General features: G+C 47.1%; 1 protein-coding gene and 1 long non-coding RNA gene across 1 annotated transcript in view; both read right to left on the minus strand.

The window, feature by feature from the left end:
- Nucleotides 1–16,247, minus strand: part of LOC134677979 (fatty acyl-CoA reductase wat-like) — a 339,904-nt gene that overhangs the window by 191,937 nt on the left and 131,720 nt on the right.
- LOC134678006 (uncharacterized) overlaps nt 1–16,247 on the minus strand; it is a 40,661-nt gene that overhangs the window by 4,937 nt on the left and 19,477 nt on the right. The gene's annotated exons all lie outside the window — the stretch shown is intronic.

Below are 16,247 nucleotides of genomic sequence, written 5' to 3' on the forward strand. Positions count from 1 at the left end.
CGACCCATTCTTTTAGAACAGGCCGCACGGCAGCCACTAGGTCCCGGCTAGCTCCCGGGATTTCCAGACGCTCTGACCACTGCTGGTAGAGGACGTCTTGCGCCTTTTCACGCCACTGGCGGACCTCACGAGGGGCGGGCCAGTTCTCCTCCCTCCTTGCTGCTAGCACCCGCCAAAAGATCGCGGAATGAACCTTGGCTTCAAGGTCCCATGGCGGGCTCCCTGCTAGCAGGCCGGCTGCTGCGTGCGAGTTGTCGCGGTACGCTCGAGCCACCCTGAGAGCTATGGCCCGCTGCGGACGGCGCAGAAGGGCTGCACTCCGAGGACTCAGGGTATCCGCCCATATTGGCGCCCCGTAGAGCGCCATTGAGCGCACCACATTCAAATATAGCCTCCTGCAGGCTCCTCCTGGACCGCCCAGATTTGGAAGGATCCGCCCAAGCGCTCCGGCTGCAGCCAGCAGTTTTGGAGCCAGGCGTCTGAAGTGCTCCTCAAACTTCCACCTACCGTCGAGAACGAGTCCAAGGTACTTCATCGTTGACCCGGCGGCGATCGAAGTTCCTCCCACAGTTATCTGAGTCCCCTCTGGTGGTTTATTTCGAGGCCCATGGAAAACCAGAACCTCGGATTTATGCAGAGCCACTTCCAGACCTATAGCCCGGATCCTGTGGACCACGAGTGCGACTCCGGCTGTGGCCAGGTAAGCGGCCTCCCTGTGGGTCCTGCCACGGGCCGACACGAGAGTGTCATCAGCGTAACACGTGACACTGGTTCCCTGCAGAGTGTCCCCGCGTAGGACCCAGTCATACCCAATGTTCCACAGGAGCGGCCCCAGCACCGAGCCCTGGGGAACACCACACGACATCTCCCGCCTCCCCCAGCCGTTCTTGGTTGGAAATATCACAACGCGGCCTGCAAAATAATCTGCCACGATTTTTTGCAAGTATTCGGGCACGTTGTGGTATTTTAGAGCCACCTTAATTGTTTCCCAGGGCAGGGTGTTGAAGGCGTTGGAGATGTCTAGTGACACAGACATCACAACCCCACCCTGAGAGACCTCCTCCTTGGCTAAGTCCCTTACTCGGGCAATCGCGTCCAGCGTCGAGCGCAGTGGGCGGAATCCATATTGGCAGTCGCTCAGACCCGGCTGCAAGCTCCTGACGAGACGAGTTGCGATTATACGCTCAAAGAGCTTACTCGTCTCGTCGAGTAACACTATTGGGCGGTAGGCTGATGGCTGATCAGATGGGCGCCCATCCTTCCGGAGGAGTACCAGCTTGCCTGTTTTCCACCTATCGGGGAACCGTCCTTGAGTCAGACAAGAGGTAAAGAGGCCTCTGACTTCTTCTTCCAGTTCGCCGAGTGCTACCACCAAAGCACGTCCAGGTACGCCGTCCGGCCCGGGAGCTGTCTTTTTCGACCGGAGTTTTCGGACGGCAACATTGAGCTCAACCTCCGTTATCGGTGGGACCTCTCCTGCTACGTCCGGCGGTCCTATGTTGGGCGCCATAGCTGGCGGCACAAATTCGCCCCTCTCTGGAAACAGAGTACCGACGACTCGTTCCAGGAGGTCCGGCTGGAGACTACTGGTCAGTGGAGGCGCCCAAGGTCGGAGCTTTTCCTAACAACTCGATACGGCCTGCCCCAAGGATCCCTATCAAGAGTCTCAAGCCACTCCTCCCAAGCCACCTCTTTGGCTTTCGCAATGGCCTTCTGCAGAGTTGAGCGTGCTTCTCTGTAGACATCATACAGGGCCTCCTCCTCGGTCTGGTCTCGGATTCGCCTTCTCCTATATCTAGTGTACTGGCGACGCGCAGCCACGCAAGCGTTCCGCAATTGGCGGAGTTCAGGTCGCCACCAGTACACTTGGCGTTTGGGCGAGAAATGCTTAGCCCTTGGCATTGCCGCATCACACACACGGGTTAGAGCGGCGCTGAGAAGTTCCGCTTCCTGATCGACAGGTACCACCTGTGCTGGGTCATTAGCAGCCCTCCAAGACTCGGTTATGGCCGCCTCCCTTGCGATCTGTCTGTCAAGCTTTGACACCATCCACTTTGGACTGTCCCCTACCGCGGGTTGGTTTTGTCTTGGAGTGGCGGTTAGAGTTGTGACATCGAACCGGATATATCGGTGGTCCGATAGCGTCTCTGCGCCAATCTCCACCCTCCAGTTTTGTACACGGCGGGCCAAGGCGTTGGACGCAAAAGTAACGTCCACGATCGACTCCCCTTGTGGCCTCACGCATGTACTTTCCGACCCGGTGTTGAGGACAGTCAACCCCAGAGAGATCGCCCACTCTTCCAACACCTCCCCCCGGACGTCTGTCGATGGGGATCCCCATGCCGTTGACTTTGCATTGAAATCCCCAGCGACCAGTACCGAGATAGGGGATATCTGCCCTACTAGGGCTCCAACTTCTGTGAGCATCTGCTCAAACTCGGAAAGGACACGTCTTGGTGAGAAATAAATTCCGATGATACCTTGTTACGGGTTGACAAGGGTATGCGAATAATAAAGGTCACAAATTTACAACTAACTATGTATATTTATTATGAAAACTAATTCTACTTAAACAACTAATTATACTACGTGTTGGACGCCAGGTGAGTTTTCGTCTGGTGGTCGACGAGGTACTCAGCCGAACCGCTGCCTAAGTAAACGCTAGCTCAGTCGTTGATTTTACTTTCATAGCCGTACACCAAAAGGGCATGACCATACGCTATAACAAAATACAATTTACATTATTTCTCGCTACTAGAAAGAATAATTAACAACAACGACTAATTGAATAAACCTAGGATTTCCTTATCACTAAAACTTACCCCTTTGGTGTAATCGAGACGGCACTCACAAAACAAACAAAATAAATATAATTTCACTTCCACTGGTGGGATATGTCCTGATTTATATTCCAAACAATTTCTATAAACAATTTACAATCATCACTGCACCAGAGGAGGAAGAGTGACTACCTGACTCGCCGTTGCAAGTACAAGTGTTGGTTTCAACTTTTTCCCGACATGCCCGCAACTGTCATTTATTTTTACCCGACTACGGCAACGCAAAAGGAGGGTTATGATTTTGACCGGTATGTATGTGGGTATGTATGTATGTATGTATGTATGTATGTTCATCTGTTCCCTCATAACTTCTAAAATACTTATTATAATTTAACAAACGATGTGTCATTCGAAACGTCTTAATCGTCCGCTGGTTATAGGCTATATGGCGTCACAAAAAAATGAACACTGCGCCCTCTAGAGGTCATAAAGTCACGAACCAAAAAACTAAAATTAAGTAATGATGATGTGTCATACATCATTGGAAAGAGCTCAATTAGCACATTTCAAATATATAAACATTGTTAGCGTTTGCACCCGGCTTTGCTTGCATGCGCCAGATAAAACATTAAATTTTCGGTTAGGTGATTCGAACTATGAATCTACAAGCGCTCTGGATTCTATCCGCGTGTTACGCGACTACGGCGATACAAGAAGGTTTTTGCAAAAGAAATTTGTATGGCCGCTATACATGGTGTTTTTTTTAATGTCCTGCAACATTTTATAACGTGAATAGGTATAGAAGTCCTGATCAGCCAAAATGTATGAAACAGTCAATTTTTTTACAAGATACGTACGCGTTCCGAAGCCGGGCGCCTTCGGCGCCCTCGTACTAAAATTGTCGGGCATAGCCCGACGTACGCGTTCCACAGCAGGGCCCCTTCGGCGCCCTCATACTAAAAGAGTCGGGCGGAGCCCGACGTACGCGTTCCAAAGCCGGGCGCCTTCGGCGCCCTCATACTAAAAGAGTCGGGCCGAGCCCGACGTACGCGTTGCAAAGCCGGGCGCCTTCGGCGCCCTCATACTAAATAAGTCGGGCGGAGCCCTACGTACGCGTTGCAAAGCCGGGCGCCTTCGGCGCCCTCATACTAAAAGTGTCGGTCGTAGCCCGACGTACGCGTTCCAAAGCCGGGCGCCCTCATACTAAAAGAGTCGGGCGGAGCCCGACGTACGCGTTGCAAAGTCGGGCGCCTTTGGCGCCCTCATACTAAAAGTGTCGGGCGTAGCCCGACGTACGCGTTCCAAAGCCGGGCGCCTTCGGCGCCCTCATACTAAAAGAGTCGGGCAGAGCCCGACATACGCGTTGCAAAGCCGGGCGCCTTCGGCGCCCCCATACTAAAAGAGTCGGGCGGTGCCCGACATACGCGTTGCAAAGTCGGGCGCCTTCGGTGCCCTCATACTAAAAGTGTCGGGCGTAGCCCGACGTACGCGGTCCAAAGCCGGGCGCCTTCAGCGCCCTCATACTAAATGAGTCGGGCGGAGCCCGACGTACGCGTTGCAAAGCCGGGCGCCTTCGGCGCCCTCATACTAAAAGAGTCGGGCGTAGCCCGACATACGCATTCCAAAGCCGGGCGCCTTCGGCGCCCTCATACTATAAGAGTCGGGCGGAGCCCGACGTACGCGTTGCAAAGTCGGGCGCCCTCATACTAAAAGTGTTGGGCGTAGCCCGACGTACGCGTTCCAAAGCCGGGCGCCTTCGGCGCCCTCATACTAAAAGAGTCGGGCGTAGCCCGACGTACGCGTTCCAAAGACGGCTGCCATCGGCGCCCTCATAGGCACTAAAGGAGTCGGGCGTAGCCCGATATAGGCGGCGCTCTGCGTGCATTTCTGTACTGAGGACGCCCTCGCAAAAGTAATATAAAGTGACTTCAAAAAGTTAGTAACGAAATCATGACCCCAAAATTAATTAAATAAAAAATAAGTTCAAAAACTAAAACCCGACTACTGCAAATCGCGCTTTAAAAAGTATGAAACAAGATAGACTTCTTATCTAAAATTATCAAGCGGGAAATATTATAAATGTTACCATTTTTTTTATATAAAATACAACGTAATATAATTTACTGATTTTTTTTTATATATTTACAGAGATTCAGAGGATAGCCGTGGTCGTATGCCACATTACTTTTAAGTTTATAATCGTGGCATACGACCACGGCGATCCTCTGAATCTCTGTAAATATATAAAAAAATCAGTAAATTATATTACGTTGTATTTTATATAAAAAAAAGGGTATCATTTATAATATTTCCTGCTTGATAATTTTAGATAAGAATTCTATCTTGTTTCATACTTTTTAAAGCGCGATTTGCAGTAGTCGGGTTTTAGTTTTTGAACTTATTTTTTTTAAATTACAAATTCTAATGCTGAACATAAACGAAAAAACATACAAAAAGTTCGCTCATTCCGGGGATAGAACCTCGGACCTTCATCTTACAAGTCGAGGCCGCGTGCCATTGGGCCATTTTGACTTGTTACTAACCGCCGTAAATAGGTGACCAGTTACAGCGCATATGAACCACTGTTCCTTATTGCACAGACTGAAGGTCTATTATTGAATGATGTCGATAATCCTAAGTTGACTTAGTGACATCATAACATGCCCCGTCCCTCATTAAAAATAAATAAATAACATTTATTTATTTATTTTTTTTATAATATGGTTTCATATCCTTAATATGCCAAACTCCAATGTTCTTTCCATGTGCATTGTTTAACCTAAATACAATGTCCGACAACTTTTCCACTACAACAGCCCTGTCAAATTTAGGAGCTAGCTTAGCCATAAATTTATTACCTGCATTTGACAAATATTTCGTTCTTCTCCAGACTATATCACCTACCTCAAAGGTTGCCTGTCTTGTTTTTTGATTATAACGAAAACTACTCTTCACGTGTGCGTTTTTTATTTTATCTTGCACTTCTTTGAATATTACCCTTCTTTCTTCTAGACTGTTCAGATAAGGTCCCGTATTTACAGTAACACTATCTGTCGGGATAATTAATGGCTGAGCCGAAGGCAAGGGTATCAAATTCGAGACCGTAGTTTCCCTACCGAAAAACAAGTATGATGGGGTTCGCCCCGTGGTTTCATGAACCGCTGTTCTAATTGCATGGCCAATTTCATCTATACTACTATCCCATTCATTATGCTTCTTTGACGTTATATATGAAGAAATCATTGTCCCTATCACGCGATTTACCCTTTCGGTTGGGTTGCTCTGTGGATGGTAGTGCGGAGTGTACCTAATTTCTATACAATACTTTGAGGCTAAGTCTTTAAATAAATGTGACTCGAACTGTTTCCCATTATCACAAACAACTACCTTTGGTGCACCGAATAATAAAAATACTTTTTCTAGAGTTTCGCACATTTTATCCGCCTTACCCGTGCGTAGGGGAAATAAAACAGTGAACTTACTGAATAAGCATGTTACCACTAATAACATGGTGTTACACTTTTTGCTTTTTGGAAAGGGACCCATAAAATCCATAGCTACTACTTGCCAAGGCCACTTTACTTCTCTATGCTGTCCCATATGGCCCAAAGGTAATTCTTGGGAGACTTTACGACTGGCACAACATTCACACGCCTTCACATACAGTTTCACATCTTTAAGCATGTCGTGCCAAAAAAAATTCTGTTTTACTCTGAAATATGTTTTCCTTATGCCTAAATGACCGGAGGTGGGAACATCATGACACTCTTGAAGCACTTTCTCCCGCAACGGTTCAGGTATAAAGAGTTTCCACACGTCCTCTTCATTAGGGAATTCTTTCATGGGGACTTTTTTGAAAAGTCGACCCTCGCTTACCATCCATCCAGAATTGCTAACCTCATTGATTACCTTTGTTACTTTATTCTTGTACCAAGTGTCTTTGTGGCTATCCAAGATTTCAATAACATCCATCTCACACTCTGCCTCAGGTACACCTCGAGATAAAGCATCCGGGACAACATGGCATTTCCCTGGTCTATGAATGATGTCGAAATCGAATTGCTGGAGTTTCATAGCCCAGCGTGCCAATCTCCCATGTGGGTCCTTCATCTTATGGAGCCAAAGTAGTGCGCTATGATCCGTAACAACCGTAAAATGAGTCCCATCAACGTATGGCCTAAATTTTTCTATTGCAAACACGACACTCAACAGTTCCCTCTCTGAAGCTGAATATTTTACCTCTGTATCGGTTAGCTTCCGGCTTAAATAAGCTACCGGCTGGTCGACTTCGGCCACTTTCTGACAAAGAACTGCTCCAATGCCTGAACTGGATGCATCACACTGAATGACGAATGGCTTCGTGTAATCGGGACACGTCATCACTGGCGTTGAAGTTAACAAGGTCTTTAGACTTAACCAGGCTGCTTCAGCCTCCTTAGTCCAAACCAACTTCTTTTTCTTCCCCTTAGTTAAATCGTGAAGCGGAGCCGCCACCATTGCAAAGTCCTTAACAAAGCGCCTGTACCAACTTGCAAGCCCTATAAACCTCTTTAATTCCGTAAACGTTTTGGGTCTAGCAAAGTTCAATATGGCCTCTACCTTTTCCGGATCTGTCCTAAGACCATCCTTGTCGACGATGTAACCAAGGAATCTTAGATTAGACCTAGCGAACTTACACTTATCCACATTAATTGTTAGGTTAGCCTTCTTCAAAACCGTCATAACTTTCCTTAACAGGCGTAAATGCTCTTCGAAGGTCGGTGAACAAATAACAATGTCATCGAGATAGGCCCAGACTTTGCCTTCCTCAGCTTGAAACAGAATGTCCATAAGTCTTTGCTGAGTCTGAGACGCATTCACTAACCCAAACGGCATTACCTTAAAATGAAACAGCCCCCTGCCTGGAACCGCAAATGCTGTTTTCTCTTTGCTACCTTCCTCCAGTTGAATTTGCCAAAAGGCCGATTTTAAATCGATGGTGCTTAAGAATTTAGCATTACGTAAACTGTCTAATATATTCGCTACTCTCGGCAAAGGGTACGTATCTCGTTTGGTAACCTTATTTAGCTGTCTGCTATCCAAACATAATCTGTTTTCGCCATTTGGCTTTTTAACGATTAGCACAGGCGAGCACCAAGAGCTGTAAGATGGTTCCACTACGTCTTTGGCCAGCATGTCATCTAATTCCTTTTCAATTGCTTGTTTTACAATAGGCGAGAAATTGTACTGTTTTTGATGAACAGGTTTACTTTCACCGGTGTCTATACTATGTTTTAAGAAGTTCGTTCTCCCTAACCCATTTCCGACTGTGCTCTTCATCTCTTCTATCAACTCTTCCAAACACCCAAGCTGACCTGAAGTGAGATTTTCTCTAGCTATGATCACCGGTGTGTGTATTACATTCAATGCAGCAATTTCCATATTACTATCTAAGCTCTTACCCCTAAACTTATATCCAATGCCGAACTCCTCAAAAAAATCTTGCCCTAAGACAAAATCTTGTTTTAAGGCTGGCATGATCATAACCCGAACTACCCTAAACTGATCGTCGAAGTTAATGGGCACATCAACAATTTCCGTAATCTGGTGTGCAGCTCCATCAGCCACTGACATCTCAATGGGATCTCTCTCAACGGACTTTAACCCGAGTCTCGCAAGAGTCTTAGCAAATCGTGCATTAACAACCGTGCGACATGCTCCACCATCGAGCAATCCTACACACTCATAACCTAAAATACTTAGAACTACATATTTCCTATTATCATTGTTCTTACTTACTACTAATGGGCACAAATCTCTATCATTACGGGCGAAAAATTTCTTTATTGTGTCCAACCATGTTTGCCACTCTCCACTTTCACGTCCTAGGGAGAAATTCAGTTGGCAGGACTCGAACTTCTCCCTTGGTCTTTTCCCTGACAAACACAATCCTTTGTCGTTATCCCAAACTTCCCACATCTGTAGCAAAATAATCGCTGTTTCGGCATCGAACACTGTCTGAAGACGTGGCCCCCTTCCCGACAGTTCCAGCACCGCCTTGCTGTCAAAACCGGCTCCTGGCCCTGTGCCATCTTGACTTCCGCAATCTCGCCTATCCGTTTAACAGTTTCCTCTGGAGTGTTTGCCATACCCTTATACGCCAGGTCCGGCTCCAAAACATTGACCTTCACCTTAGGTTGCTCAAAACTTTCGCAATTGATCTTTGTCCGTTCCACGATTCTCAGCACGTTCATCATATCGGAAACAGAATCAAAGACATATCTACAGATGGCGCGTTGATAGTACGGTGATAAGTTTTTCTGAATAATCAGTACCTTTTCACGTTCTGTAACCCTATTTGGCAATCTGTTGAACATATTCTGCATCACAGAAATATATATTAATACCGATTCATTACTACCTTGCGTCCTTGCCCTTATCTCCGCTAACAACTCCTCCTGATAATAAGGTCTCTGGAATGCACGTTTCAAGAGAATAACTAATTCATCCCAACTAGTAGCGTACTCTTTATTGGCCCTGAACCAAACTAATGCATCCCCTTCAAAAAAGTCAATTGCATAACGCCATAAGTCCAGATCAGTCGCATTTCTAGCCTCTTTTAATTCACATACACGTTCTAAGAAAGCGTCTACACTCATTTTATTTCCCCCCGTGAATTTAAGACCCCACTGATGCACCGGCACTAATTTCCGCTTTGGTAATATGTCATCCTCAACAACGGTCGAGTAACGCATCAACCTGGGCCTACTATCCCTATCCTGTCCCCACCTACTATCTGAGAACATCACACTCCTATCACCCCTATCCAATACCTCCGCGTGCTCATGCCCCATCTTACTCGTAGAAGCGCCCCCTATGTCCTTAGAAACACTAATCTCTTTTCCAGTCTTTCTATAACTAAACGTCCTAATTCCCCTAAAGTGTTCTGTAAAATCTCTTTATCATCAACAGTCAGATCTTCACTCTCGACAATGTCGTCCTGCCCTTCCAGTTTATCTACCAGAACCTGACACTGTTGTAGCAAGCCCTTCTTACGAATACCCTCATCTTCGGTCGCTTGTGTCACTAAAGATAACCTGTTCTGGACGTGATAAAGTCTGGAGATCAACCGTTTAAACAAAGACCTATCTGGTTTGCCAGTCAACTCTGCAATGTAATTTGACAGAACCTGCAGTTTTGCCGCACACACTTCAAGGTCATATTGAACGGAGCCTGACCTCGGTGCCTTAACTTCTAACCCAGCACCTTTTTCTAGCTCTGCACGCACCAGTTCAGTCAACAGCTTTTTCAAGACCGGAACTGTCGCTGATTTTAAAACAATACCTCGGCATGCGAGCTCAAACTCCAGTTCATCCTTTAATAAAAATTTTGGATCCATCTTCAACACAATAAAAAAAACAAAAATCAATAATACAAACAATAAAACACACTTAAAATAATCTGCCAATTGCCAAAGTATAAAAACATACGTCAAGAACAAAATTGATTAATATCCAGATTAACATCAACCTAGTTAACAGCAATTCTTAATAAATTTTAGTATCCCCAAAACAAAAAAAACTAAGAAACCGAAAATAAAAACAAAAATATGTATAGCAAAAATGTTTCAGTTACTACAAATGAATACACCTAAATTATTTAACTAAAAACTATTTTTATATCAAACCTAACACTAACCTAACTCAAATTAACTAAGAATAACAACTATATTATAAAACTATAACAAAAACACATCAATCACAACGCAAGGATTACGGTGCAAAAATTGCAATTCACCTCAACGACCTTTGGACCTGTGACGACCGCTTGCCAATCAACCGTTATTTTACGTTGGGCGCTATTTTGTTACGGGTTGACAAGGGTATGCGAATAATAAAGGTCACAAATTTACAACTAACTATGTATATTTATTATGAAAACTAATTCTACTTAAACAACTAATTATACTACGTGTTGGACGCCAGGTGAGTTTTCGTCTGGTGGTCGACGAGGTACTCAGCCGAACCGCTGCCTAAGTAAACGCTAGCTCAGTCGTTGATTTTACTTTCATAGCCGTACACCAAAAGGGCATGACCATACGCTATAACAAAATACAATTTACATTATTTCTCGCTACTAGAAAGAATAATTAACAACAACGACTAATTGAATAAACCTAGGATTTCCTTATCACTAAAACTTACCCCTTTGGTGTAATCGAGACGGCACTCACAAAACAAACAAAATAAATATAATTTCACTTCCACTGGTGGGATATGTCCTGATTTATATTCCAAACAATTTCTATAAACAATTTACAATCATCACTGCACCAGAGGAGGAAGAGTGACTACCTGACTCGCCGTTGCAAGTACAAGTGTTGGTTTCAACTTTTTCCCGACATGCCCGCAACTGTCATTTATTTTTAAATTACAAATTCTAATGCCGAACATAAACGAAAAAACATACAAAAAGTTCGCTCATTCCGGGGATAGAACCTCGGACCTTCATCTTACAAGTCGAGGCCGCGTGCCATTGGGCCATTTTGACTTATTACTAACCGCCGTAAATAGGTGACCAGTTACAGCGCATATGAACCACTGTTCCTTATTGCACAGACTGAAGGTCTATTATTGAATGATGTCGATAATCCTAAGTTGACTTAGTGACATCATAACAACCTAAGCCACCTATGACAGCCAGCACAAATCCCCTACCACTCACAGTCTTTTCGATAGCCGGAGATCCGGCTATAGCGGGAGCAATTATGGCCACCGTCTTGTCTTGGTCCGACACCCAATCGTCCCGATTCGGGATAAACTAGGGTTCCGAAACTATAGCCGCCTTAATTTCCCACTCAGCCATGGACTGGAGTAATAGGTCCTGAGCCTGAAGGCAGTGGTTAATATTCGCCTGGATACACTTGAGGGCCATATTATTGGGTTGTGTCCATAGTTTCCTCCGCAGAGTTTTGCTGGGAAGGTGGAGGTGTATCTTGGCTCACTCCTACCTTCTTCCCGGCGTCTTTGTTTGGGCGAGCCTTTTTATTCTGGCACCCTTTGCCACCAATCGGATGATCAGCTGGTTTCCCAGCTGCTTTGCAGACAGCACAACTCGGTTGGGCATTGCACTCGCGCGATTTGTGTCCGGGTTCCCCACAGCGATAACAGAGGTTGCTCCGGTCGACCGCCTTGTCGCACTTGGCACCAACGTGGCCCGTCTCCAGACAGCGGTAACACCTAAGAGGTTTAGCGTCCAAAAGTATTACGCGCGCCGAAATCCAACCTACTTTGAGCCGACCCGCATCCACAACTTTTTTGGCAGCAGCCACAGGGCAACTCAACCACAGCGACGCAGAGCCATTGTGGCTACGCGCAATCACACCGGACTTGACGGCCTCAACAGCGCAGTTCCCGAGCTTAGCCACGGCCACTACGACTTCTTCAGCGATCGCTGAGTCATCCAGTCCCGTGACACGGATGTCAGCACATTTCACGGGTCGTTGGATGTGAACCACATTAGGGTCGAGAACCTCCCGCAGTTTCTTAGCTAGAGCATCCGCCGCGATTTCGGCTTCTTTCGTATCAGGAGGAAGCTCTAGCATTCGAGCTCCAGTAGCTACTGTTCGGAAGCGAACAGCGGAAATCCCGAGATCCTCCAGGTTTATGTGTTTCTTGGCTTCAGCCAAAACCGTCTCATATTTAGCTCCAGCTTCCACAGCTTCCGGCTTCAATGTGAGAGTGACTGCAGCAGTGCGCGGAGGCCGGAGTTTTTTTTTAAGTGCTGACTTAGGCGCGTGCGTTTTGGTAGTTTTCGCAGCTGTCGGTTTTTTGACCGCCTTTTTGGCCTTCTTACCCAACGCGTCTTTCCAGTTTTCACGCAGAGGAGCCGCAGCAGGCGTTGGTGTTTCCTGGGGTACTTCTCTAGCTGTGGCCGCTTCCTTAGCAGCAAGAGTAGTTTTCTTGCGCCTTGGTTTCGGTTTGGCTCCCTGTTTACCGCCTGAAGAGGCAGGGGAAACAACCGCCGCCGTTCCCGCTATAGAATCAGGCTGGGTGCCTGTTGTGACTTCAGTGCTCGTATCTTGTCCAGTCGGTCCGAAGAGAAGAGACGTAGCTCGCTCCGCAATCCGGTCGTGGGCCAAGGGTGGCCGCATAGTTTGGGCTGGCAGCAGCCTGCCCTCCAGCTCCAAGGCTCCTAGCCTCGCATCCAGCATCAGTCCTATCTGGGCCGTCATAGTTCGCATCATATCTTCCATGCTAGTAACCCTTGCAGCACCCTTGCGGGAGGTACTGGCCGGCTGTGTATTTTCTTTTGGCTGAGTCGGAACTGGGGACGTTCGCCTGAACTGGTCCCGAAAGTCCGCTCTCAGCTGGGTCATCTCTGATTTAAGTTCAGTCAACTGAGCTCGCAGGGCGTCGTTTTGTGCCTGCAGTCGCTTTGTTTCTTCCGTAGAAGTGCGCTCTAAAAGGCAATCGACTGTCTCTTTTATAGATGCGGTGGCGTCCTTTAATGCCTTCACGAAGGTGCCTTTTAGATGACCGGAGTTTTTGGCAACATGTGATATTGCATCTAGGCTCTTGTGTACGCGCTGAGAGAGCGCAGCCGCACAAAGGTTATCCTGCGCACCGGGCAGAACGGAGTCAGAACTTAAGCCGCCAGTCTGGCTCCGAGAAGAAAATGGCAGCCGTATACCAGCCACCTCCTCTTCTGCCCTTAACCTTATTTCCTCCCGTTTGGCGCGGTGTAAGTCTTCCTTGGCAATGGCAGGGTCAACGTAATGTCCGGTGGAGGTAGGCCGACCGCGACCTCGCTTTGATACGGACTGAGACCTCTTCTTGGTGGCTCCGTCCGAGTCTGACCCTGAGCTGAGACCACGTTTCCGCCAGAACCGTCTCTCGTTGTCACTGAATGAGTGGCAGCTCATTGCTGAGTCTGACTCAGCCCGATCGTCTCTTGTCCTGTCAACAGAAGCTGACCCAGAACGCACAGGTATTATGCTCCCAGTATCAGGTTCGTCGACATTCACCTCTCTTTCGCTCACATTTGCTCCTGTCTCCTTTTTCTTTGTGGTCGCATGACCCGATCCCGTGCAGCTGCTCTTTGGAGCTGGAGAGTCACAGCGGGTTAAAGATATGCGGATGTCTGGGAGTGATCTCCGGCTCCTCAGTCGACTCCGTAACCCTGCACTCGTTGAGGGCTCCGAAATTTCACCCTCGGAGGGATTCACCGTCGTTGGCAACCCCGTCACGATTTCTATAGGTTCTTTTGGGGTCAATTCGCGGACAGAACGACTCTTTTCGTCTCGCGACGGCGAACCGCCACCCCTCAGCCTTAGTGTACCCAAATTATTATTTGAGCACTCTCCCGCGTTCACGCAAAGTTCATTGGTGTTGGAGTGCGACATCGGGCCGCAGTCCTTCACCTTCCGTTCGACAAAATCCTGATTCCATAATGCATCAGAGTCCGTTTTCATTGAGCCATGGTTGTGTTCACGAAGACCGGCACCCTGCCGGCCTACGAGGCGATTGTTGCCCACCCCTGCATACGAAGGGCAGCCGCCCACCGAAGTGAGCGGACGGGCTTCCTCCTTTCGGAGACCCGCCAGGGGAATATTTTCGCAATCGACCTTCATGTTTTCTAATGCGATGACTCCACATCGTTGTCTCTTTTTTTCGGGGGTGAGCTCCCCCGCACGCTAGGCACTGGACTCCCCCCAGCCATTCATCCCATCAGCACGATCCGCTCACCTTGGGATTGGGGATTTATTATAGTGGTTTTCTCCACGCAGCGCTACTCTCAATGAGCAGCGCCCCCGGCTCGCTCAGTGCGGGTTACGGGTTGCCCGACGGGGGACCGAAACCCACCCAACAGCCACATGACTGTGACCGCCAGACCCGCCGCGCCGCAAGCCTTGAAGGCTCGCCATCCCACGCCGCCAAGCGGCCGCTGGCCCTAAACCGGGCCCCGTCAACAAACCGTGCAAATGCACCACCTCCAAAACAGCTGCATCCCCTGACACCTCAGATTAGCTGAGGCATCCCGGGAGCAGCCAACCACAACAACACGGCACTAAAGCCAACGCAGGAGCAGGCTCGACTGCCTAACCACTCTGTGACTGGTAGTTCGCAGAGGGAGAATAGCAAGCGCGCAACTGAGCGGCTATCCTCCCCCTCCCAGGGTGCACCACAAGGAGGTCTACCAATCCCGCACCCCTCGCAGTTCTAACCTAACCTAACCCACTTTTCTAGCAACAGTTTGTTTTCGTGGGGTCGCAGTTCTAACCTAACCTAACCCACTTTTCTGGCAACAGTTTGTTTTCGTGGGATCGCAGTTCTAACCTAACCTAACCCACTTTTCTGGCAACAGTTGGTTTTCGTGGGGTCGCAGTTCTAACCTAACCTAATCCACTTTTCTGGCAACAGTTTGTTTTCGTGGGGTCGCAGTTCTAACCTAACCTAACCCACTTTTCTGGCAATAGATTGTTTCCGTGGGGTCGCAGTTCTAACCTAACCTAACCCACTTTTCTAGCAACAGTTTTTTTATTGGGCTCCGCATCTGCTCCGGCGCTACGGGCATAGCAGCCCCTTCGCCTTTGCGTAGCAAAGCGCAGGCGCTAATGCTATGTGCCATTCTGCTAAATGTAGCTTATGACAGATGCGTTTTAGATCATACAAGTTATACCAAATAGGGTAAAAGCACCAGTAGTCAGCCTTATAACGAAATTTCTATGTTCAAGATCGTATAATTTGCACACTTATGGGCCAATAGGTATTATCAATGTTTTTTCTGTTCAAGGCATTTTTGCCAGTAATCAGCCCCCTGTATACCAATACACAGCCTTTAGGTACCCAGTGCCCAGCCATCCCATTCTAATGGCTGATTAGTGGGTTCAAATAGAGTGAGCTTATTGTCCAGTGGTCAGCCACAGGCTGACTACTGGGTATTTAATGTATTTCAATCAAATAAATTCATAATAACGTAATTTTTTTAAAGGGGCTTGATATAACGACTTACACTTCATTTTAAAATAATAACAAATCCTAAATCCTATGGTCAGCCTCCCCCGGCTGACTTCTGGGTTTACGACCTTTTTCAAATTACTGCTTCAAACCCAGTACTCAGCCAGGGGAGGCCGACTATTGGATTTTGTACAAAAAAGTAGTTTCCAATAGTCAGCCGCCATAAAAATGTTACTTCCACATGGATTAATATTAATCTTTTACGTTTTTCAGATAGTTTAGGTATTAATTAGGTGAAGCAGTCCATATTCTTTTAAACATAAATCACAATTCGGCTGCTATCGTCTTATCAAAATACCATGTGACATTCCAAAAAAATGGCGCATATCTCTTAACCTTTCATGTCAGAAGACACCACCATTTTGAATTTTTTTTGTGGATCATCGTAGAGTATTCGTTTAAAAATTAAGGTATTTTTCAATGAATAGCTTATCAATCTATAATATTACCTAGTTTTCACATGAAAATC

Source organism: Cydia fagiglandana, chromosome 27, assembly GCF_963556715.1.
Source record: "Cydia fagiglandana chromosome 27, ilCydFagi1.1, whole genome shotgun sequence".
Classification (NCBI taxonomy): Eukaryota; Metazoa; Arthropoda; class Insecta; order Lepidoptera; family Tortricidae; genus Cydia; species Cydia fagiglandana.